Source organism: Melozone crissalis, unplaced genomic scaffold (genome assembly GCF_028551555.1).
Source record: "Melozone crissalis strain CALT ecotype California unplaced genomic scaffold, PUWL_Pcris_2 ptg000045l_1, whole genome shotgun sequence".
Taxonomy (NCBI): domain Eukaryota; kingdom Metazoa; phylum Chordata; class Aves; order Passeriformes; family Passerellidae; genus Melozone; species Melozone crissalis.
This window is the reverse complement of record NW_026535823.1, coordinates 15,786,225-15,812,326: the sequence shown is the minus strand read 5'-3', so window position 1 is coordinate 15,812,326 and position 26,102 is coordinate 15,786,225. Positions and strand designations below refer to the sequence as shown.

Below are 26,102 nucleotides of genomic sequence, written 5' to 3'. Positions count from 1 at the left end.
TTTAGTGAGCAACTAACAAATTGCCCCATGTCTCTGGATGAGGGGTGCATAGCTATAGGGAAACAGCAAGAGTATCTCCCTGTGGAGCTATCCTGGATGACGCAGGTTGCCAGCTTGTTTTGCAGATGGATCAGTAGTCACAACAGTATGGTTCTGGTGTCCAGGTGTTCCAGTGGGTTTTTTTGGGAGTTGAGCCAGAAGCCTATCTTTTCTAAGAAAAGAAAGTGATAATGAGTCATTCACAGATGTCTCAAACACACTTAGAAGCTAAATGTCTTCCTACTGTAGTAATAATAACATGATATTAAGAGGTGAAGGCCATCAGCTCAGTCAAATGGAATTAAAAAAGAGTCTCATACTTTCTTTTTCCTTTCCCTTAAGTATTATTTATTACTTAGCAATAGCAACCATGATGGGCTAAATGCTTTCTTGCAGCCATAATATCTTGGTCTCAGCAAGGAGCGCGTAATTTGGCAGATGGATGTTGCTGAGGAATGAGTGCAGAACGCAGGCAGGGTTTTTCTGATGAAGTGATGAATATTAGTTAAATTGAAATAGTGGTATCAGTGCTGGCTTCATATAGCCTGACCTTGCCCATTCAGTGTGTTTTCTTCTTTGTCCTTCTTGTCTGCTTTGTTTCCATGACTTGTTTTCGGCACTAAATGAAAGAGCCTCATAGAGCTGCTCTGTGTGTATCTCCCAGTTAGCTGTGCACAAAGCAGTGGGACTCCAGCACGGCTGCAGGTGAAGCCTCCACCATGGCAGCAGCCTCTGCCCTGCTGTGGAGGATGCAAGGTCCAGGTAGGGAAACACCTGCTAGCAAAGAGTGGCCTGATTGCTCAGATGCAGCTGTTGCCAGCTGCTGCTGTAATTTCTTCTTGCATGTTCCTGTAGCAGGGACATCTTCATGGGCAGGAATGTCAGAGGTTGCCAAGGGAGCATGGCTGATTTTCAGGGTACACCAAACAAGCCTGCAAGGGACAAAGAAGAGCACAGTGAAAGAAGAAAGGGAGTCCTCTCAGAACATCTGCAATGCCACTTAACAGAGGCAGTAAGAAGCAGTAATGAGAGATGGAGAAAAGGAAAAACTGGAGTTCTGTCCTACCATCTTTAAGGCCTGTAACGTAAGATGAGGGAATTTGGTGTGAAATGACAACTTTGGAAAACAGACCTGGTGAAAGGAGGATAATCAATGCTGCCATATCAGCTTTATAGGAAAGATGTGAGTGACATTCAGTTGTAAGGGAGTGGTGCTGTACAGGAAGAATTTTGTAAAGCACAACAGCATAAAAATGTTATGGCAGAAAAGCAGATCCATGGAACCACTGTGGGCAGAAATCTTGTGCTCTAATGATAATGCAGTGCTAAGATTGTGTTACCAGCCCCCTGCTCAGACCTGAAATAGTGCTCAGGAAATGTGAAATGAGAACAGGGAAGCTGCAAATTCAGTACAGGCAGCAACAGTGAGACATTTCAGCAGGTGCCCTGTAGGGACTGGATTGGTGCCTTTTCATGATGAGAAAAAGAGAGGATACATCCAGATGTGCAAAGTGGCTGCCTCCTAGAACACCTGGTGCATCCAGAAAGGTGTTACTCTGGATGTGCTCCCGTGTGGTGCACTGGAGCTGCTTGGTAACTAATGACTGCCATAAGATCACATTGAGCTCTACAGCTGAAGAGAGCGAAATAAACACATGCAGAACATGGTCATTTGATTTTAAGTACAGGATCTTCAGAGCAAGCAGACAACTGGACCACATACACTTAAAGAGTTATTCTAAAAGGCCTATAAGCCTCCTGAAGGCTATTAACAATACAGGTATTTTAATAAAGTTATCAGAAGCCCCCACATATATCTCAAAGTAAAAAAAAGAGAATACTAAATCATGCTCAGGAGCTTACCTCAGTAGATAGAAACCTCACTGGAGGACACTGTAACAAAGTGGCCAGATGCTGGAAACAGGAAAGCCTGCTCAAATGAACAGTAGAGGCAAGTCCTTAAAACATGACTGGCCAAACACAAGCAGGAAATTAAAAATCTCATAAAGAATGAGAAAAATGCCTTACAAAAGACTCTCAAGCTGTTGACAAAAAGCTCCTTAGTACATCAAACCCAGGAAATCAGTGAGACTACTTGACAGCAGCAGCATAACTGGGGGCACTCAGTGGAAAGCCTGGGCCAGGGATGGTCAGTGAATTCTTTGTGTTGGTCTCTGCTGCTGAAGGTGCTGGGAAGATCTTTCACAGGAGTTTCTTATTTTCTGTGGGATGATGGTGGTGTGTTTTTTTCTTTTTATTGTGTTTTGTATTGGTGGCTGTTTGTTTTTCAGCAGGTGAGTCAGAGAAAACAAATCAGCCTGGAGTGAGTATCGAGAAGCTGTGCTGCTGCATCATCCCATCCTTGCAGGAAGCTGGTGGGCTGTCAGTGTAAGTCCTGTCCATAAATTTGGTTCTAGAGGGTAACCTGGGAATTACTGACCAGTGTGTCTGATCTCCATATGTGGGGGGATAGAATGTAAGAAAATATAGTGCAGAAGGTAATCTCACCCCTGAGGAATTGCAGCTGTACTAATTACCAGAGATTAGGAATAGGCCTGCCCTTAACAGACCACAGCTGTGTCCGATAAGGATGAGTGCTATAAAAGAGTGGGTTAGCTGGTTGAGAAACAAGCCTGGAGTGTTTTGTCTGTGCTGTGAAGAAGGAGGAGTCAGTGCTGCGAGGAGATGCCCATGAGACATCACTGAGAAGGTATGGGAGCTTTGCAATAAGATGACAGCATCCAGACTTGTGAGCTGGTAGCATCTGTTTTAAAGAATAACACTATTCAATATGTGGCTAATCATAAGTACCAGGTCCTTGCAATGTGAGCAGCCTGTAGCCCAGAAAGCCAGCTGCCTCCTGGGCTGCGTCACAGGTAGTGTGGTCAGCAGGCTGAGGGAAGGGATTCTGCCCTCTGCTCTGGGGAGACTCCACCTGCAGTGCTGCATCCAGTTTTGGAGTGCTCAGCACAGAAAAGACGTGGACCTCTTGCAGCAGGTACAGATGAGGCCATGAGGCTGATCAGAGAGCTGGAGTACCTGCCTTCTGAAGACAGGCTGGGAGAGTTGGGATTATTCAGCCTGGAAGTGAAGGCTCTGGGGAGACTTCTTAGCAATGCTTCTGTATTCACTGGGGGTTTATAAGAAAGAGGGGCACAGACTTCTTAGTAAGGTGTTGCAATAGGACATGTGGTATTGATTTTAAAGTAGCAGAGGATAGACTGAGACTAGAGATGAGAGCACTGGTGAGGCTGTGCCTCGAGTTCTGTGTCCAATTCTGGGCCCCTCACTTCAAAAAGGATGTGGAGATGCTGTAACATGTCCAGCAAAGCACAGCAAGGCTTGAGAGCCATCACTTGTCTGATGGGAAATGGCTGAGGGAGCTGGGCTTGTTGAGTCTTGAGGATAGGAGGCTCAGGGGACCTCACCACTCTCTAGAGCCACATGGAAGGAGGGTGGGGCGAGTTGGAGGCTGGTCTCTTCTGCAGTGGAAGGACCAGAGGAAATGGCCTTAAGCTGAGATGGAAGATTCAGATTAGATATGAGAAATTTTTTTTTTGCTGTTAGGGTAGTTGGGTTGCCCAGGAGATCATGGAGTCACCGCCCTGGAAATGTTTAAGGCACTGGGTAATACAGTTCTGGATCTGGCAGGGAGTAATACAGTTTAGTGGTTACGGTGGTGGTGCTGGACTGAGAGTCAGACTGGGTGATCTTAGAACCATAGTCATCAGGGTTGGAAGAGAATGTTAAGTTAGCACACGTAAGGGGATGGTAGAAAAACGGAATGTACAACTGTTCACACAGTCCTGAAGTCCTTCAGTCCCCAAACAAGGGGACTTTTGAGGAAATTAGGGCCATTATTGCCATTTCTTTTTGAGTCTTGAAGTTTGGGAAGGGAAGAGAGCATAAAGTGGGAACAGGTCTATCAATGTATGTCTTTAGTTCATCCTCTGTGCATATATTAATTAACTAACAAATAGAGAAACAAAACACAAAGTTGTGCTACTGGACCTGCGAACTTGAGAGAAATATACTTCCTATTAGTCTCTTCCTTAAATGACTTTTTAAGAAAAAAGATCCTGAACACCAGCCAACTTCATTGTAGCGAACTTTATTGCAGCTAATTTTATGTTCTTTTCAGAAATCAAACTCTTGCAAATGAAAGTGATATTTGTGTTGATTCATTGGGACTATGGTGCACTGTGTGCATAAGCTTAATTGCAGAAATATTGCTACACAAATACTATTAAATATTGACCACAAATATATGAGTTTGTAGCTAGAAAGTGTGTTTTTAATTCACTTCTGCTGGCGTAATTTTCTTTCCTTTTCTCCCTTAGGCAGTGGTGTGATTTGTTTATAACATTATATGTGGGTCCCAAAACCACCTCATTGAGCAAATAGTTAAAGCAAAATTGACATTACTTGTTATAAGTTTGATACAGAGGATTCTGTTTCTTTTATTAATGTGAGTATCTGTAAAATGCCTAGGCAAATCATCAACAGTAAGTCAATCTTCTTTAGCTGTTAGAATATGGCTTTTCTGTGGAAAAATATATATAAATAAACTGAATTCAGGGTGTTTTTCAGAGCCTGGGTCTGACTGACTTGCCTGATTTTGTCATGTGAGGAGACCCATGGACCTGGTTTCTTTATAACTGTGTTTGTATATTTTTTTTTGTCTTGCGTGAGTCTTTCTATTATGAGAAAAAAGTCAAAATCTTGGTTCTTCTAAAGTGAAATTGAAGTTTTAATTTTGGAGACCAAACTAACCAAAAGCAAACAAAGCATCCTCTCTAATGTTTCAAATAAAGTTAGCTTTCATTAAAAGTATGTTGATTCTCTTAAGAGCTTGTGCAAAAAGATACTTTATATGGAAAAGTAGGCTGGATAGATCCCGAATGCTAATAGGACCTTTATACTATCTGTGATGTTCTAGGTAATTTTATGTAAAGCCTCTAAAGTTGCCCTTTGATTACAGTCAATAAGAGGCCAAAACCATTTGTTAGCCAGGATAGACAGTGCTCAGGGATGTGTGTGATGGCTGCACTGCTATTAGGTCTGTCTGGTACCTTTGAGGCTCTTGGAAAGATATCTTGTAAAACAGGGAGTAAATAGAAAGTATTGAGTATTAATATGGTCATTTTCCTGGGTGCCCAATAGCCTTCAAGTCATAAAAATGAGTAATAAGTTTTGAAAGAAAATAATTAATACGTACAGTTTCAGAAATTACTCTGTTAATGGGTGTTCTCATCAATTAAACTTAATGGTCTGAAAAGTGTTATTGATTGCTTTGATGTTTTATCTAAACACACACAGAAAAGGGGGAAAAAAGTGATTAGTTTGATTTTATTTGGTGGCCATTTTCATGCCTGTCTGTAGTGTGAGGAATGCTGAAAGAAAGTTGTATCAGTCTTTTTTTAGTCTGTGAATCTGTTTGCTCATGTAGTATGGAATGAGTGGGCCTGGCTGCTCTGTGCAGGAGAGACTGATAAGATCATTTTAGGGAGATCTAATTATTCCTTGAACTGGAAACTTTCTTCTGCTGCATGGCTGAGGGAAGCTTGCACACATCTTATGTACCATTACAACCGGTTTATTAAATGAGAGATCTGTGTGACTTGAAGATCAAGTACTATATTATATGTACTTAGTATCCATAGGGCTTACTTTGACTTCATTATTTACTTGCTAGACTTGATAATTTTTTAGGAGATATTGGGTAATTCCTGTTCTTCTATTCCTTACTTCTCTTCCCCCCCCCGATTTTGTTAGGTGATCCAATCAGAAAGTGGGTTTGGGTAGTGATAGGTAAGGGGATGATGTGGTGTGGCTGCCTCCTGTGTTTGCTTTGCTGTCTCACTGAGTTTGGGGGCAGGCAAAAGCACCAGTATCAGTGACTGAAGTTTATTCAGTTCATTCCTTCTGGTCCACAGACCATGCCAAGGTTGGTTGTCATCTTGTGCACAGGATTGAAAAGCTACTGGAAGGGTAATGGTGACTAAAGCTACAGGAGGTATTTGTAAGCCAAACTTACATGTCAATATATTTATGTGGAGGCATGTTTGTAAATGGTGTATCTTTATCTGTGGTAACAGTGATTCATCATGTGCCTTTTTTCCACCTTTTACTTTATGCCATGTCACCACCTCAAGCTGTTGGTTCCTTCATGTGCAGGAAGGGGCTGGAGGTTGCATTTTGATGTTAAACATTACATTTTTATGAACACTGTTATAATCTTTAATCAATTTTAGTTACCTGATTCTTCAATTTCACGTTTTATTCCTGGTTTCTACTGTTACTGCCATTTACTTGGCAGGGACAGGAAGAAGGTGACTGTTTCATCTAATTTATAACTTAGAAACTCATTTTGAGAAATAAAAAACATATGCAGCTGATTTCTGGGGTTAACTGTATGGCCCCGACAACTATCTGTCTCTTTCAGGAAATACTTAATAGGCTTAAAATCATGTGGTCTAGACTTTTAGGATTTTTATTTTTAATTCTGTATTTGGGAATATAGACGAGAAAGTTAGGACTATAGATTAATTTGACTGCCTCTTTTTTAGTGCATTTGAGAAGTACTTGACAAAGCTTTCTCCTGTATCTATTTAGAGATTGGGTTTTTGGAGTAGAAGCTCTGACAAGTGTTGACTTGTGTTGGGTATGTTATGCTATCCCTGCTAGAACTGAATTTCCAGGTATTTCCCCACCATTAATTTACCTGTACTTTTCCATCTGGTATAAAAATCTTATCCATCCCCTGTCAAGAGACCAAAGTAGAGCAATTGAAACCCCAGCTCTGCTCTGCTGTGACCACAGGGAGGCAGCTGCTGAGCTAAGTCAGAAGGTGCTCATGTTCTCCCTGCCAGGAGGTGCAAGAAACACTGAGTGACACCCACTCAGTGATTTCTGGCATTTCTCCTTCCTAAATGCAAGGCTACCTGCCAGCATCTCTTCCTTCTGAGCTATGATGCTGTGCCCTTGTGGTTGTGAATAGTCCCTGGCCTCTGCTCAGTCTTTGTAAAGAGCTGCTTTAAAAACAATACCTTGTTTGTTGCATTCATCTCTGACTTACAGCAGTGACCTTGCTTATACCCACATCTTGTTACAGTTTATTTTCAAAAATCTTTGATCTTCTTTGGTACATCTGTTGGAGGAGCACTAGTCTGCAGACTCATGCATAGGATATATCAGTTGCCAGCTGAAAATACAGAGCAAGACTGTGCTAGCTTGTTCTTGTAGTTCAGAGTTAATTCATTACCCTGAAGATTTTACAGCCTGGAAAGGCTTAATTGAGTGGCAGTAACCATAGCCAATGTTTGTCCTTATGCCTTTTGCCCCTGCTCCCAACCCTGAAATATGCTTGATACTGACTTCTCTTTTCTAGTCTGCTGGTGTGGAGGCAGGCTTGGTTGGATTTATTCTTCTGTGATGAGATTAAAAATAATACCAAGTTTTTTTTGTCTTGGATGGGAGGTGGCAGAGTTGGAGAAATGGACCATGCCTCTCTATCCCCTCATATAAACCAACAGGGGGTTTACTCTTTTCATAGAGATGAACAAGTGGTCAAAACTTTAAACCTTGGAAGTGATGTACAGAAAAAAATTGTTGTTTACGTGCAGGCTGTTGGGTAAAGAAATAGAAAGGGAGAAAGGTTATGAGTAAACATCTGTGTATGTTTTTTGCTCAGTCTTAATTTGGTAATGATCTGAGCAGATAAGGGTTCATTTTGCTGTAGCTGGAAAAAGATGGCGTATCATATATAGTGTATACACGGAAAATGAAATGATACCATGCTTATCTATTAAGGAGTATAATTTTGTGGTATGAGAAACTGTGTCTATACATTTTATGGTAATGAGATGATTAAAACCTGTGTTAAAGTTGTATTCTGAAATTCACTTCAAAAGTACTTGCAATTAACATAGGAAAAAGTAAAAATTCACTTCTGGAAAGATAATGAGATACTTTGCATTAAAATATGCATTGATCATGGTTAACATCGTGTGCTTTAAGAAGTTAAGAAATTAGAATGCTAAGATTTGCTCAAACTTGCTCTTGTTATACAGGATTAAATTTTATTAAGGAGTAGAAGGGTTTGGACTACTTTGGTTATTATTGTAGTTTTTTCCTAAGCATTTTCAGTACACACCACACTCACTTCCATGAGCACAGCTTCCATGCTCACTAAGAACCAAACATGAAGTATTTATTTAAACATTCCTGAACATTTTTAAGAGTCATCAAGTTTAATGAGAAGGTACAGAACTCCATTGTCTCTATGAGATAATAATTGTCTTCAGTGGAATGAAATGGGTGTTAAGAAGTCATATAAAGATGAAATAACGGTAGGAATCTTGCTAATTAGAATAGGTGAAGTTTATCAATATCCATTTATTTAGTGGAATTAAGCAGTCTTTTGTTCTCTTTGGGTTAGTTAATAGTTCCATGTGTATGATATTCCAAATCTTTTTCATTGTGGTTTATTTAATTTCTTCTATTAACCTTCTGAACTTTGCTATACAGGTGAGGAGTATGGAGCTGTAATGTTATGTCTGCTGCTTATGCTATATGTTAAGCAGTGGCACTGTATTTAGATGATACACTCTTTTCTTCTCAGTGCTACAGGGAAAGACTTTGATCTTCCAGGAGTTGTTTTCTGTCAGTAGTTAAGTGCCTTTTGTGTCTGGGTATTCGCTTTTATTTGAGTACACTTAGTCAGAGATAAAACCGTGAACAAATTACTGGAATTTAATCTTTGCAGATGTGGTTTCTTTCTCAATCCTTTGAATATTGTTCCAAAACCATCTGGTACACTTAAATTCACATTTATGTGGATGCTTTAGAATGAGTATTTTCTGTTAAGGCTATCTCTGAAGCAGACAGTCTTGAAGATGATCTTGTAACTCCTTGCATTGCACCATTGACTGTTTGGAGAGTACACCCTAAGGCTCATGCTGATGATTTTAACTCCTATTACTATTGATTCCAGAAATGCAGTGAAACTGCACAATACATTTTTTTTCTGTTTCCATCTATTATAATATCCATGTTTGTAAACAAACCTTCATGATGGAGCAGAATTTTTTCCTAAGAGTCTCTCCTGCTCAGAAGTCTGAATCAAAACCAGCTTGTCATATTGACTAAGAGATAAATTTGATGTTGCCTGGTCCATCTCCTTATACAGACACATTTTGACACAGTGTATTTGAGTGCTAATAATGACATTAGAAGATGTTGGAAAGAGATCTAATTTGGCATGCAGGAGTGACTTTGCTGTCATCTCCTATTTTCTGCACAATTGACAGCAGATACTTGGGGCTGAATTTTTCTTTCAGGTCAGATTTCCAAGGCATGAGGCTGTCTGTTAGAAACAGATAAGACCAAAACCAATACGGAAGTACTTGTTGGAAGTGTCAGCAGTGCTGAGGATTTAAAAAGAGTGCTTCAGTTTTCTGTTTATGACATGACACAACAACACATATTTCACTAGCAATAAAATCCAACCAACAACCCCATGCCAGTTCTTAAAATTTCTCACTGGGAAAATTTTGTATTAGTAGTCTTATCTAGGAAGAACAAAATTTTTTTTCAACCAATATATCTATTTTGTCACACTCCCTAGCTAGTACTGTTAAATTATTTTTCAAGAAATCAAAGTAGGTGTAAATGCCCTCATGATCCAAAATGCTTTCAAGTTTTCCCTGTCAGACAAATAAAATTTATATCTGTACTTAATTTTTAGTGTGCAAGACACTGAAAAAGTGCATGAAAACATTATCTGAGGTAAAACCAAAACAATATGCTTTCAAATATTTCCATAAATGTTTCATACACTGTTGTTTCTCAAACAGCCCATTTCGTATCCCACCTCTTCCCTTCAGCAAAAACAAGTGGGCTGCTTATACGTTCCTGTTGGTGAATGTTACTGTCTAAAACTTCCCTCAAAGAGCACCAGTGAAGAACAACTCCTACCCAGTCTGTAATCTGAAGAGTGACCAGTTCTGCAGTGGGCCAGGTGCTGTGGATGTCAGTTCAGCCTCTTAGTTGGGGAATTTGTTGTGTGAAAGTGGATTTCTGCTCTCTGGAAAAATACTCTTCTTTGAATTCCCCTGTCCTGACTAATTGCTGTAATTAATTTTAATAGTTTATTATCAATCTCAATTCTTCATTAAAAGTGGTAATGAAAATACTCAAAAGAAATTCTGAAAGTTTTGGAGTGAAATAGTGTTTTCACCACATTTGCTAGGGTGTTCCCAAAATCCAAGAGAAAATATATATATATATATATATATATATATATACACACATATATTTATTTTTTTTTTATCAGACTGGGGAAGAGAGAACTATAGTTTAATCTAGTGAACAATTTTGCTTCTCAGTTCTTTGTCGGCCAGATCAGGCTTTGAAAAATAGCAAAACTATTCTGAGATTTTTAATAAACAATCCAGGAAATTGGAAGTTTTCATTTTGACAGTTTCAAGATGAAGTGTTTTAACTTTAATATCAAAAATAATTTTTCATCTTTAAGCATCTTTTTAAAAGAGGCAGAAAGCAATTTCATGTGGAGATGACTGATCTTGATCATGGGTGATGTCATGTCCCGTTGGATTAACAGTGCAGGGAAAGTAGCTTGGCTGCCACTGAAGATACATTTGCTCTGTAAAAAGTAGAAATTTTCTGGTTTGGGGTTGTAATGAAATGTGTTTCATAATTATTTAAGAGTAGAAAGGAAATAAAAGGAAAAACTTTATATGGAGTTACCTGGATTGTTTGTTCTGCAAGCTGCTGAGCACATAAGGAGTGGAGCATCTTCCCCAGCAGGAAGGAGGATACTTGCCCCTCTGTGCTGGTCAATAGACCTCAGCCCCAGATTAGAGTAAATCTGATTGATGATGGTTTTTAAATATGAGACCTGAAGCTGAATTATGCGTAATATGATGGTTAATTTTTCTCCAACTCTAGGTAACAGTGTTCTGAGTTTTCTTTCCAAAAAAGGCATTTTTGTAATGAATTGTGAACAAGTAACACTATGTGTAGTGGTCGATGTATATCCAGCTACAAAACCAAATTCCTATATGAATATCTAGTGAAATAGAAAATAGACAGAAAATATATATTTATCCTTTAGTGGTAAAATGCATTATGAGAATACTGACATATGTTTTTTATTAAGCCAATATTTTGAACTGATAAGTGATTATCATCTACTAAAATGGCACCAATAGAACAAAAACCAAAAAGCTAATGCCACAATGAGATATCATCTTACAACCCTGTAAATTTTAATTCCCTATGTTATTAGGGAAGATAGCATGAGCATGTTAAATATTGTCTCATTTCATGATAAGGAATTAAAATAGTTTAGAAATAATTTTCCCATAAACACAGAGTATGTGATCAGCTTACTCCAGGAATAGCTAAACCGAAGTGCATGGCGTACGGCAAAGATGAGATATAAATTGCCTGAATTATTATTTTAGTTTATTTTTGTTTGTAATAAAACTTAATTTCTTTTCCAAACGTATATTTACAGGCTTTTTTGCTACTGTTACCTTGCCTGTAATAATTTTTACACCGTGCTGTATAAGGCAAGTACCACCATAGCCAGTGATTGGACTTGCAGTAAAAATAAAATACTGTCCCTATTCACAGGGCTGTGGTGAGCTGAAACCACCCCTATGTGTGCTCTGCTGGTCTCAGTCAAGCTCCCAGAGTCTCCAGGAAGAACAGCCTGCTCCAAATCCTCATTATTCAACGTGCTGAACAACATCCTGTGAATTGCCCAGGTTGCCCAAGGGGCTTGTGCTGTGGCTGGGCCCTGCCCTGGCGCTGCACATCCTGTGTGCCTCCAGCACCTGGCACAGGTGGGAGCCAGGGGCTCAGCGCTGCCCTGCCCCGGGGAACTGAAATCCTGCCCGTGTTCTGCGAGAGTGGAAGGCCCCGGACACTTCCCCTCTTCTCTCTCGTCCCTCTCTTTCCTTTCTGCACATTGCATGCTCCCGTGTGGGGAATGCTGGGGAGGTTTGGAGGGTCTAGGTACTACTTTTGTGGAGATATGTTGAAAAGTTGTATAGATAGAACTGTAACTTTACCAAGTAATATCTAAGCAATGCAAACCTGTATTGGTATTTGGTATTACTTGGTAACATTTGAAAGTTTTGATGGGAACTTACTGCTGGTCTTTGTATTTTGATGCCTATATACTTGTTATGTGGATGCCCTAAACTTTCTGTCTATAATAAGACTATTAATTCTTTTGATATTTTGCTTTTTACAAGACTATTATGACTTGAACTGCTTTTCTCATGACTCATGAGAATGGCAATTGGTAACCCACTAATATTTCTGCCCACAAGGGTTTGTAATTTCAGAAGTAATCACTTTGTGGCTGATGTAAATTTTGTAATGAGAAATACTAGATTTATGACTGCAGGATTTCTCACAGACTGTTTTATTGCTTAGAGGAATTGCTTTCTCTGTTGGGAAAATCCATCATTAGATGTCTGCCTCAAATGTTTTGTGGGTGGTTTATGCTTTGAGAATGCTAATGCAATCATTGAAACAATAATGATGATTTGAGATAGTATAATTGTTCCCCTTCCTTCACTCCAGTCACAGAATGAGCTGCAAGTGAAGCTAGGTGTGGGTTTGTAAGGGGACTTTACAGCCAGGATGTGAGTAATTGCAATATCTGGTCATTGGATTCTTGCCCCACCTTTTATGTTCAGTGCATTTTCTTGAAATAGGTAACAGATTTCTGTACTTAGAAGCTGAGAAGGGTTGTTAGGAAGAGTGCAGGATTAGTCACAGTGATGATGACAAGTGATTTTGAAGAAGGTCTTTGCTGATGCATTTTTGCACTGAACCTCTCTAGGCAAAAGTACTGCTTGCCTGTGGGACTGATATCCTTGGGCAAAATGTTGGAGGGAGTAAGTCTTTGCAGTTCCTAATGAAGCTCAGGCCTCAAAGGTGGGCATTTCCCAACCTGCTGGAATTGGGATGTTTCTGGACATGCCTGCTGGATGACAAAATTTTGGGACCTCCTAAGCTTTTGTGATAAAAACCTTGGCATTCCCAAGGTTAGTTGATGTAGGCTGTGAGGATTAAAGTTCTGTTTTGAAATACAAAATATGTGTATCTAAGACTGAAATCTATGGTGGATCTTTGGCCAAGGTTTGCTGTAGGCAACTTCTAAGCTTTCTGTTAAAATTTAATATAGTTTTGCCAGCTCTATGCCAGTAGAACATCTCCGCAGAGAAACTGCTTCCGTCAGCAAGGTCTTTCCTTCATGGGTTGGGGTCTATAAAAAGAAATAGAAAAGAGTGAGAATCATCTTAGAAACATCATGCACCACCATGTAACCTCTCAAATATATATATATTTATATATCTATTTCTCAAATATATTTTTCTATATGTGCTTTAGCAATGCTAAAGGCATCTATTTCCTGGAGTGTGGACAGCAGGGTAGAGAAGAAGGTGGGAACCTATCTTTGAGTCACTATTCCCTTTGCATCCTGCTGTATCTCATCCTGCCCCAATGCTTGCTTTTAAGGACCCAACTGAAGCCCTTCACTGCTTCTGTGAAGCTGCATTGTTACATGGATTAGCATTTCTTTTCATTTCTGCTTTCTGTGTGCAATAGGTGTATTCTGGGTGGAAACATGTGCTACTGGAGAATCACCTGTGATGTATTGGAGTTTCAATTCTTTGTCTGATTTAGCATATTTTTGCTTTTTAATGTAATTCATTTCTGCACTGCTGATCTTATTCTGTATTGAAACAGCACATTTGTGCATGATTCAAGTTCATTTCTGGAAACCAGTTTCAATAACTTTCATTTATTTAAACTATTAAAATAGTTTAAAGTACAGAGAACAGTACCACTCGCTTTCTATTTAAATTGCAGCGCTAACCGTTGAAATAGCCTTGAAATAAAGTATCTTGGGTTCTGCTTGACCTGATTCAATATAACACTTAAAAAGTAGAAGTACTGAAAAGATAGTTAGATGCATTCCCTATTTGGCTCAGGCTATTGAAATGGCAAGGGTATGAGTTTGCCATAGCTATTAATATGATATTAATCCAGGGTATATTATATATTGCTTTAAAGTCTTATCAGGAGGACTGGATATCCTTTTGTAATGTGTTCTTTTGCTTTTTCTATACACTGATATTTTGCAGATGAGCCATTGCTCAATCAGTGAAGTCTAAATGGCTCTTCTTATATGATCAAGTATGATGTTATTGAATGCCTTACAAAGAGGCTGTATCCTCTGCACATTAAGATTGAGTCTGGTGCTTATTACAAAATCCAGACTTTTCAGATGCTAAATACATGCTCTATCTTACAAGCTAAAAATGGTAGACTCCTGACAGTTTTGGGCTGTTGAGGCTAAATTACTCTCTTATGTCCATCTTTCTCTCTTTTGTCCTTCTGGTTTCAGTTTAGGCCCTAGTTCTCAGCAGTATGAAATATCTCTGTGGATCCAGATGGCTAGAAAGTAGCAATGCCATTACAGTCTCTAATTTTCTGAATCAGGGCATTTGTTATTTTCACTTTTCCTATAGAATATCACTGTAAAAATATTAGTTTTTGACATGGTGATAGCTTATTTTGTGTATTTGATTTGCTGTAGAAACTTTCATTGGTTATTTTTAGGCTGTTGGAGATGTGTCCTATAGCTTCACACTACTCAAGTTTGCTTCTACCTTTGTTTTTTGTAGGTGGGTTTTCAGATGCACCAAGGAAAGTTTTAAAATCATCTATATGTACAATTGTTTCTGTGATATCTCCTTCATTCCATGTAAGTAAATAGTTCAAGAATTTCTTGGTTTGTTTCTCATCCTCTGGTGAGAATCTCGTAAGAAAACTGCATGAAAACCAAAAAATTTTAAACTCTCTTGTCTGCTTTTATGAGTAGTCTGTCTCTTTCTGTACTCTAATTTTTTATAATTTATTTTTATAAGAAGTTGTTCTGCATCTGGTTTATCAATTTGTTGGCAGTGCGTTGATAAGAACTTTATTTCCATGGCTTCGTCTCTCTGAGATAATTAAAAGTTCCACTCCTGTGCTCCTGCACTCAGTTCATTCAGTTCAGCACAGTGGCTGCAGAGGCACAGTTTAGTCCTTCACCCTGTCCACTGTTCAGCTTCCCATGTATCAAGATTAATAATAATAATAATCAGAGAGCTCATACATAGAGGGAGGGAGGTATTGATTGCCATTAAAATGTTGGGTCTTGTCTTAAGGAATCTAGTTTTGCTCCTTACCATCACAGCACCTAATTGAATTTGAGCGAATAAAATTATTTCTAGGCTACGTCTGGTGCATGATGGTGCACCAGTGCCCTTACTTGTTTAAATATATGAGCCCTTTGAAATAGGGAACACTAAAAAAATTAGTGGAGTGACAAGAAAAATGATATTATTTTGGAAGGAATGCAGATACCCTTTAAAAAAGAGAAAGAAAATAGAGAAGGAAAAAGCTAATAAGCATGGGTAGTGGAACTGTTTTATAAAGGATTCATAAAAGAGGTCATGAAAAGCAAATCTGCTTTGATTAAAAAAAAAAAAAGTTTAAAGTATGGAAAGTGAGATGTATGCAGATTAGATTGTTCCTGAAAGAGATTATTAAATACAAGTGTCACTTGGTTTTATTTGGTTAGGTTAGTCACAAAATTGACTGCATAGCTATCTATGGAACTTGCTGAAAAAGCAGGAGAACTCCATAAACCTTTCCCTAGGCCGCTCATTTTCCACAAATTTTGTAGTTTCTGCGCGTGTGAGGAAAAATATTCTTTTGATCTACATCTTAATTCATGCACCAATAATTCCAGAACAAAGTTGAAAAACATATTTGAATCTGAATTGGAAAAAATAGTTCTATTGTAATGCAAGAAAACTTGGTGGAACTACCACTAAGAGGAGCATAAACAATGTGCAGCAGATGTAGTTTAATACAAAAATAAATAAATAAAAATAATATTATGTACCTTTCAGGTTTGGGTTGGAGCCTTTTCTGTGAATTGCAAATTATGTTTCAGTGATTGTTAATAATGCAAGTTTGTTATTGGTACATTAGTGCATATTTAATTGTATCCATACAAGTAGGAAACAGGTACAGAGTTGTCAGAACTGACAAACACAGAATTGAGGCTGTGTTGTGAAATGAAATAAAGCTTGAATTCAGCCTACAAGTTATATTGTTTTTGCAAAAGTCAGCAAAACACGAGCTTATTTCATGGATAAACTGAACCTTATGTTGACTGAGTCCTTTTTCAAAATTATTTGGAAATAATTGCACTGCAAAACCTTCTCCTTACTGCAAGAGGTGTTAATAAATATGCACCCAACTGTCAACAAAATTTAAGATATGTTAGGGAGAAAAAAGTAGTCCGATTTTTAGTAACAGTAATTTGAAGACCGTTCTCCCTGCTATGGTCTTTGCATCCCTTGTTAGCACATGCAGATTCCAGCTCTTCTTTGTACAGACAGCAGCTAAGGCCACTCCATTGCACTTACACATTTCCTTTTTTAAAGATTAGCATGTAGAAGGTGGGCAGAAACACATCACAACATTAAATCTGCATGTGTTGTCTTATTTTGAAACTGGTGGAAAATTGAAAAAAAAAGATCCCAAACCAACACAAATCTAAGAAAATGAAACCACCCACTTGGATGACTCCTTTGCTCTCCATCTCCGAAGGGAGAATTTCAGCCACGTGCCAGTGGTTGTGTGTGTTTCAGAGCAGACCTGGAGAATGAAAATCAGATCTCTTTGTCTAAGCCAGGTTGTCCTTTCTTCTTTTGAAATGGACCTGCAAATACCTCATAGTTAGGATACTGCCAGTAATTGTTACAGGTAAAATGCTTATTAGTTTTCCTATCAACCACATCTCTCTTTGCCAGTACTCACTTGGACAAGGTGAATTCTCTTTTCTTCATTAATTACGTAGGTGATCAGTGAGAGAGCAGAGTTGTGTGGAGTTAGAGAGAAGCGGGGGAAGTTGTGGAACATGAATTCACAAGTTTGGCCTGAAACAGATACGTGTCTTGATACACAGCTGACAATGTTTCTTGTCCCATTTGCAGTTTGGACAAATTTGTCTCCTTTGCCATGCTCTCTACAGTCTTAAGGAGGAGGCTGGACAGCAGACATCTTTAACATCATAGGCATATTTCTCAAAGGCAGCAGTTGAAATGATCTGACACTGAATATGTTTAAGGCTAAATTGTGCATATTTATCTTTAGTTGAAAAGGATCATTAGATTATGCCTATGCTCACATGAAATCGATAGTAACATGTGCAATGAGCCTGTCCTCTCTTTTATGACATTCCAGACTTGAGTATTTTACACATAAATAGGGCAAGATGTGAAACAGAGTGCATACTGCTTTGGGCTGGGAGACATGGACCATAAATCAGGATATGAGTGCATAATTACAAGGTATCAGAACAAGTTTCAAGGGTATTTTTAGCACTATAAAATGTTGGATAGACCCGTTCTCCTACAGAACATTATCCTTCTCATTTCTTCACTCCTAGGTACCAAACAGTTTTGTTGACCAGGTTACTTGAAATGGTAGCAGTGTGATAAATGGCAGCTGCAAGAGTATATTGTGTTTAATTGCACAATCAGAGTTTAAAACTTCTTCTGATTACATTGTGCAAAGGCTCTGAACTAATTTTCTGAAAATGTCTCCAGGGTCAAACACTTTCTTAACTAACATTTGGATGTGAAAACCAAAGGCTTGATTTTTTTTCTGCTGATGTGCAATATTTTGGGAAGACAGAATCACAGAACCATCAGGATGGAGAAGTCCTCTATGGTCTGACTATTCACCCAACACTACCAAGACCACCACTAAACCACGTCCTTGAGTGCTATATCTACACACCTTTTAAATCCCTCCAGGGATGGTGACACATCTGCTTCCTTGGGCAGCCTGTTCCAGTGCTTGGCAACCCTTTCAGTGAAGAACTTTTCCCTAATAACCAGTCTGAATCTCACCTGATGCAAATTGAGGCATTTCCTCTCATGCTACTGCTTCTTTTCCAGGACTGGCCCCACCTTGCTGCAGCCTCTTTTCAGGCAGTTTTAGAGAGTAAGGTCTTCCTCAGCCTCCTTTTCCCCTGACTAAGCGGCCTCAGCTCCCTCAGCTGTAAATTCTTGGCTGCCACTTCAGGATCTACTTGAAAGCCATCAATGAATACCTGGTGCTCAGAATCTCTGAGTGACACAGACTTTTTCATGCAGGCAGTGTCTTGGGCAAAATTCTCATTTCGATGCATATAAAATGACAGCAGAAAAACAAAAATGAGGGAGGAGTGAGATGAATTAGAAATGTCCCCTCTACTTGTATTGTCCACTTGAACTGCCATTTTCTGAGGTGACAGGAGGGAGGAAAGTGGAAAACAAACCATCTCTAAAATTAAAAAGTGTGAGAAGCATCTCAGTGGTAAGAAAAGCTGTGCTTTTTTCTTTTTCATGTAATGGAAGCTTCTGTGCAGCCTGAGAGTGTGTATTCCCCATTGCAGCAGAGTTCACGCTTAGGAGTTTAGTTAGAACTTTTACGTGATTATTTTGCCTAAGATCAGATTTTAACCCTGCTCTTTAGTTAGAATTGAGGCTTAGATTCAAACAGAAGGGGGGTTGTTTGTTTTTTTCTGCATTACCTGGCACTAAATCTCTAACTCTGCTCCCAATGTAATGAATCCAGATTCAGTTCTCCCTAGTTGTTCAGCTGTGTTTAAGTCCTGTGCCATCCCCTGTACTCTCCTACATTTGCACAAAGTCAAAGCAGGGTTCTTATAAGGCCTTAAAAAGCAGTTATCCCATGTAATTTTCATAAGTGACTAACAAGATTGGTTGAGCTGTCCCTAGTGTCATTCCTGTCTCGGTGTGAAAAGAAGCACCTTGGATGGCAGGATGTTTTCAAATGGGTGCAGCAGGTGCAGTGCTAAGAGGGGATGGAAGAACAGAGCTACCAAGCTGTCTCCTTTTTCCTTGAGGAAGATAGAGAGACATCTGAGATAATGGGTATGAGAGATCTTATCTATTTTGTGGAAGAGGATCTGGAAGAAAAAAATTCTGCTGTGCTTTTTCCATGAAACTCTCCACAGCTGCTGTAACACCTGTAATCTCTCAGTGAGTTTCTGAATATGAATAACTTGCCATCCCTTTCTTAAATGCTTATTTTTCTGAAAGTGAAGATAGAAATGTCTTTTAATGTGCTTTGAAGATTCAAAAGGAAAGACCTCTGCACTGATCTAATTCTCTGAAAGCCCCTTATTGTGATATACTACTAGCTTTTGTGGAGCAACTAGCTGTCATTTAGCTTGATTCAGCTAATTTATTCATATCAATTAATTGGATAATGAGCCATAGACAGGCTTTTGGTATCTGAAAACTATCTTCCTTTTGCCATTCCCCGCAGGAGAAAATAGAATATAAAATTTCCCCAAATATTCAAAAACCATATTTTTATTTTAATAAAATTGCCACAATGTTGTTTGTCTTTGATGTTCAATATTATCTTCAAATCAATTTTGACATTCTTCTTCCCTTATTTGTGCTGCATAAGGATGTTCTCATGTTTTAAAATGGTGGGATCACTTATGATGCCTGAGCATTTGCACCTATTGCTTAAATTGTGTAGCTTGTACTAGTAGTTGTGTAGGTGATAGGTAGTAGATAATTTCAAACTAGATTGATAATCATATACCAAATTTGATGTAATTTCATTCCTTGATCTAATAGATTAAAAAACTCAAACTAATGATAGTTACTGCTAAGGATGGCTTGTTGATTTTTTTTGTAGCTTGGTAAAGTATTTGTAACACGGCTTAAAATATTTTGAGATTACATGTTCTAAAAGCAGACCTTATCCAGCACTTAGAAATAAATGCAAAGAAAATACTTTGCAAAGGTATTAAACATTTAACAGCCTTAAAAAGATTTTTTTAATAACCTTACAGAATGGGCTTTTAGATTAACTTCTATGCAGTGGTAATGTTTCTCAGATTTTCACATATACTGATAATAACATCAAAACACCTTTAAAGTTCACCTTATGAAGCAATTGGGGAACTTTTTTATTACTTCTGGTACTTGGAGTTTTATTATTGGTTAGAATTATTGCTATTTGACTTACACATACCTTTTCTTTATGCTCCCACCTAGGTAAATCAGTCTGTTTAGTCACAGTAAACTACTGATTTTTAACAGGATAGAGCTTTCAGCAGCAGTCCAGAATCTCTGGATTTTTCACACTCTGGATGGACTTCCAGGGTGACTGGAGTTCAAGTCCTTTGCATCTTAGAGACACCTCCTCTGTGAGCAGGTGATATCAAAATGTATGAGTCATTTTATATGCTGTTATTAATTTCTGTGAGTTTGAAATGTCACACTTTCTATGCAGAAGTGCTGGATCTGTAACTTTTGTGTTTGTCCTCATGACAGGTCTGTTTTTAATGTAGAGTTCAAATGTATGCCTGGAGCAAATAAACACGCATTTAAAAAAGGTGATATTTTTTTCCATATTTGTATTGTTCTTATTTATTTCAAACCATGTAAATTGTATGTGTTTCTATCAGGAAGAGCGTAGTGATGAGAAATTTACATTAACCCTGAGCTAGACCTTGACTATTAAGAGTGAATCTTCTAAGGTTTTAATATGCATTAATATGTGTTTTCCAACAATTAGTTGAAACACTAAGGGTGCATTTAGTGCTGGCCTGGAGCATGTTCCTGAGGGCTCATTATCCTGTCAAAGCCTGTAAGATGTGGACCCTGCAGGAGTGATGTTGGTACTTAGTGAGTTAATATGGAGTTCGATGATTTTTTTTTTTTTTTTGCATGGTCATAGGAGGGAAAGGCTACAGTAGATACAGATGGAGATGAAAATGCAAGACCCTGGTTCTAAATTTATTTTGGGAAAATTGGATTTTTTGCTCTTCAGCTTTCCTTCTGAAAACTCTCTTGTGGCTTTATTGTCAGCTGAAGTGTTTATTGACTGAGAAGTGCTTGCATTTTAGTGGTGGATATAGTGATCCTGGTAAACACTTTGGGGCTTTTGTGATGCAATATGCTGTGTAAGTGTTTGTGTTGTTTTATGATGGAGTGGGCAGAAGATTATTTAAATAAAAAGTAGAATAAAACCCACGCAGTTTCAGCAGCCATTAGTTTCATTAAAGCTAGTACAAAGATAAGAGTTAAATGATTTGTGGATATATACAAATGTCTTAAAGTATAAAAGCAACACAGAATCCAATGCCATTATTGCTGGGAGAAGTGCCAGGATTCTCATTATTTTTAATGACTTCCAAACTGGGCCCTTAGTGACTGATGAGGTAAGCAATTTCAGATGGGAAATGTGATATACTCAGTACCGGAACGTGCTGAATGCCCTCAGTTGTTAGGGGCCATGGCTGTGCTGAGGGTACTGTAAGAAGCAGCAGACAAATTGTAGGTTGAAGGTTACTTTAGAAAGAGGAATTTTTTTCTAGGTTGCTGAATAAAATAGAACAATCTAGATGACAGAAATTGTATGTAATGACACTGCTCATGAAAAAACATTAATCACTGAAGAATGGTAGATACTAAAGAAAGCAATCTTTGGGTTCATCCCAATATAAAAAAAAAAGGCACCAAACAAAACCTTCAGTAACTGTTTCTGCTTATTGAAAAAGATAAGCATCTTATGAAGATATGGAGGTTGTTAATAATGAAGTGACTGCTGTGAGAGGCACTTACCCCAGGACCAGGTGGCCTGCAGTTCCCATGTGCCCAATGTCCCCCTTCTGTACTGCTGGATGTGCTGGAGAGCTGTGCCCCTCGGAAATCCCACCAGCACTCTCCTTGTCTCCTGGCAGGGACGCAGTGCTTTGGTGTCTCCTCCTGGGTAGGAGGAAGTTGGCAGAAGGAGCTTCTCCAAGAGGGCAGGATCTCAGCTGGGAACACCCCTGACTGCCCATGGGGCTGCCTGGGCATTAAGCAAGACATGTGAGTCAGGAGTGCTGAACAGTAAATCAGGAACACCACAAATCCTGGAAGTGTTTTAATGGTAAAAAAGGGACTTCTGCAAAACCTGGGCACGTCTTTTCAGTGTGTAGAACAGGAGGCTGGGCAGCCCCTTGTCCCTATCTGCCCCAGGCAGAGAGCCCAAGTCACCTGCTGGCAAGCCTGGGGACAAGGCATCCCTTACCACCCCTTCTGGTTGGGTGTACCTGCAGAGAAATGCATTCTATTGTGCCAAATATAAAAAACTGATAATACTTTAAGTTTTACAAAGCTGCCTCTTGGGGCTTCAGACAATGAAAAATATTGCTTGGTCCAGAGCAGGGAAGTTGCATAGTGCCACTTGTGTGATGATGAAATGTCTGCCTTGGAAGTTAAAATTACTGTGAAGATGACCCAGCAATAGCCAACAAACCTGCAAATTTGTAGCAAACACAAAGCAATGTTTTTTTCTATTCTTTTTTCTCTTCTTTTTTTTTTTTTAATGATGGAGTTTGTTGCAATGTGATCCTTTGAAAGCTAAAAATATACCTAGTTTGCATAGATACTAGATAATTTCATAGAATATTGGTCAACTGATGGCTATTAAAAAAGAAGCTGATAGGTGGCCTGATCTTAGGAAACGCATAAATCACTGGTTGCTGAAATTTCAGGAAATGAATCAGAGGCAAGTTCATGCTCTGTCACTCCATTAGTGATCCCCACAGGAATGGGGCACAGTGGTGACCTCACCCCGGAGCCGGTGCTGTGTGCCCCCTCCCATGTCCAAGGGTGATTTGCAGGGTCAAGTGTGGATGTGAGAAGCTATTATTGTCTCATTTCTATTTCAGCTCGGAGCCTTGCAGTAGTAATCCAAGCTCTTTGTGCCCTGGTGGCCCTGCCTGTTCTCAGGCTCCCCAAATGTGGTCCTAGGCCAGGGAAGGGAAGAGCAGCATCTCTCAGCAGTCTAGGTGGGCTCTGCAGCTGAGCCGCTGCTTCACGTGGAGTTGTGGCCACTGGAAATTCAGGTGAGCACTCTGCTGTACAAATTGTCACTGCCCTCCAGTGCGAGTTACTCTACACACACAGAGTAATGTCTATAATTAAAATGCTCCCTTGAAGTAAATAATTAAATGAGGATTACAGTTATGAGCCACCAAGTGACACAGGTGACAGGCTTACTTTAAGTAGGACAATTAAACTGTAAATTAAAATTAAACCTCTCTGTGTAAGTAGAATATTGTGTTAGGTAGTTATCTAAGAGTAATAAGTTAAGTGTATATACTGTATCAATAAATCTTAAAGATCTTTAAGAAACAGATTTTCTACTTGGGTTTTTTTGTTATCTGTATTTTTTTGAAATATTTCCTAATTTAAATGAGAAATAAAAGCCCAAAGTGCATTTTCAATGCTTTTTGGCAAAATTGGATAATTTTACTGGAGCAGTTTGGTTTAAGTAAGTAGCATTTTTCCTTAACAAATGCCTGGGTTGTTGTTGTTGGGTTTTTTTTTATTTCTTTAAATTTTTTTTTTTTGGTTGTTTTTTTGTTTTTTAAACATAGTGCAGATATTGAGTCCTTTAGGAGTGCTTGCTGGAGAGGTGCCTCTACACTTGAGCAGATCATGGCTAGAAAGAGAATGCATCATCAATGTTAGAAAGTTACAGCTGCTCACTTACAGGATGGGAAATAATTAGTTCTTGGTATTAGTACCTTGGTACATGCTCAAAGATTATTTACTGACAAATTACTGAATTCACTATATTTCACGTTTTTGAAAAAGTTCCTGTGCCAGATAAAAGACAAGTTTTATTTTATTCTGTTTTAAAAGAACTAATTTATTCTCTAGGTACAAAGTGGTCTAGATCTTGACAGTTCCTAAAACATGGAGTTATGAGCTGTACAAAATGTTCTCTAGATAGTACAAACATGTTTTTGCTCTTTTTTTTTTTTAAGCAGACCAGTGTTGTAGAAAATACTAGTAGTAAACAAAATTTTGAAAAAAAAACCCCTGGTGTCCTAGTCCAAATTCAAAAAACCTTTTCTGAAAAAAGTCCTGATTTTTGGGAAAAAGAAAATATTTTCCAAGAAAACAGTGTTTGAAAAACACTGTAAATGAATACTTTAGCTGGAAGTAAAAAAAAATAAGGGTTTTTTAAATAAAAATAGTGAATTGAATTAAGAGTAAATTAGCTTTAGGCAAAGTAGATCTTTAAAAATCAATATCAGGAGTCCTGGAGGCAATCTTAGAAGCTTTGAGCACTTTTAGTACTAACTTCAGTGCCCCTTTTGGAGTTATAGATATTTTTGGCTTTGTCCAAGGCAGTAAAGCAGCACGTTGCAGGGTGCAACTGGGGCTACTCCAGTGTGTTAATGGCAGGATTGACAAATCCTTGCCTGTTTGATTGTCCCTCCTTACAGAATTAGTCTGACTCGGCTCCTGGAGTTATTTTGTGAGTCGGAATGTGCTGAGGTGCTGGCAGGTCACCCTGCTCCTGTCGGGCGCAGCCTGGGGAGGGGGCTCTGCTGGGCTCTGCTGCTCTCACTGAGCACAGCTGCACCATCAGTGTGGTACCTCGTGCTTAGTTTATGATTTGCTACACTTGCACAGAGTGGGATTCTTATTAAAGGTTTTGTTAAAGTAAATAATCAGAAATTCTGATTTAAAAATCCCACATAGACTCTGAATAGAGTGTCTCTTTGCTAAGCTGTGCCACACTGCTGAAGCAGAGCATCCAAATGCCTAAAAATATTTTAATATTTTTCATTTTATATGAAGTAATTTTTTGCTCTAATTTTAAAACTCTGCTTCTAATGTTATGTTTTTAGCACTTTATTAGGAGAAACAAGAAGCTAGTTTTGACATCTTTGTTGTTCTCAATTCAAAAAGAAAGGAACTGTTCTTTCTTTGATGTACAATCTTAAAGCTGGAACAATTCAAATAACTTTTTAGATATTGTACTTTGTTTAGTAAAATATTTAGTACCATTATGATAGTGTAAACCATTAGATTGCAATTACACTAGCACAGCACAGAGCCTGATAGTTCTGTTGGAACACAGCAGTGATGCATGATTGCCCCATTAGGATCAGAAGTCTTGGAGAACTAAGATTATTAAAAAAAATGAATTATGGTTACAGTTGTGATTTTGTTAGATTGTAACAAAAATATCTTATTTATGCATCTAACTTCTACTGTGTTAACCTCTTAACAAAGTATTAAGAAACCTGCAAGAACTAGTAAGGATTCTTTGAATTATGATTATGAAGCTTTCTGTCTGATTGCAACTGGAAATGCAGAACCTCATCTGTATTTCCCTAAAAGTGCTATTCAGGCAGGTTGCACTGCATCTTTCCAGGACTTAAATGAGACTGTTTTTACATATATTTATGAGAGCAGTGTTTTAAAGATTGCAAAAAAACTTTAATTCATGTTATTGTCGAAATATTCTTTTTCAAAAATGCCCAAATGTACAGCCAATGTATTTGCATAATTTCAAAGTCAATTATAGATGAAAGGTAGGAGGAAGAGTTTTCTTTTTGCTACCTTGCTTAGCTCTGAAAACATTTAATAAGAGAGTTTATAGACACAGCCAAGTTTTCTCAGCAACAGGGGAATAAGAAGCATTTTGAAAATGCTTCTTAAAAAGGAGATTTTTCAAAATGAGTTTGGCCATTGAAGAGCTGCATTAACACTGGTAGTAACATCTAACTAATAAACCTGATTTCATTTGAAATTGCTGGCATTCCTTTACATTTGGGCACGTGGATGTCAGTAGCATATCTGAGACTGCAAAAAGACTGAGCTAGTCACCACTGAGATAACTGTTGGGTCTTTCACATTCAAAAGTAGTTCAAGTCAGTGGAAATAAACTTTAATCTTAGACTGATTAAATATTGTTTAACTTGCATTCTCTGAAATACGTGTAAAACATCTAGAATATGGGAACTGTCTGCATTTGGAATGAAACCTGTGCTTAAGTTTATGAGAATTATGGCTTTGATTAATAGTGAGTAGGAATTTAAAAATGTGTGAGCATAATTTAAAACACTC

General features: G+C 38.4%; 1 long non-coding RNA gene across 8 annotated transcripts in view; it reads left to right on the top strand.

Moving 5' to 3' along the window:
• The window catches only part of LOC128943147 (uncharacterized), a 66,219-nt gene that overhangs the window by 29,303 nt on the left and 10,814 nt on the right, over positions 1-26,102 (top strand). For 3 of the 8 annotated variants that reach the window (XR_008483677.1, XR_008483670.1, XR_008483671.1), the window contains exons 2-6: positions 2,331-2,427; positions 14,775-14,854; positions 20,235-20,394; positions 20,514-20,575; positions 22,901-23,077. This is a non-coding gene — a long non-coding RNA (uncharacterized LOC128943147). Of the gene's footprint in view, positions 1-2,330; positions 2,428-13,473; positions 13,527-14,774; positions 14,855-16,840; positions 16,912-20,234; positions 20,408-20,513; positions 20,576-22,900; positions 23,078-26,102 lie in introns of all 8 variants that reach the window. The other 5 variants (XR_008483672.1, XR_008483675.1, XR_008483674.1 and 2 more) reach the window with 5 other exon arrangements.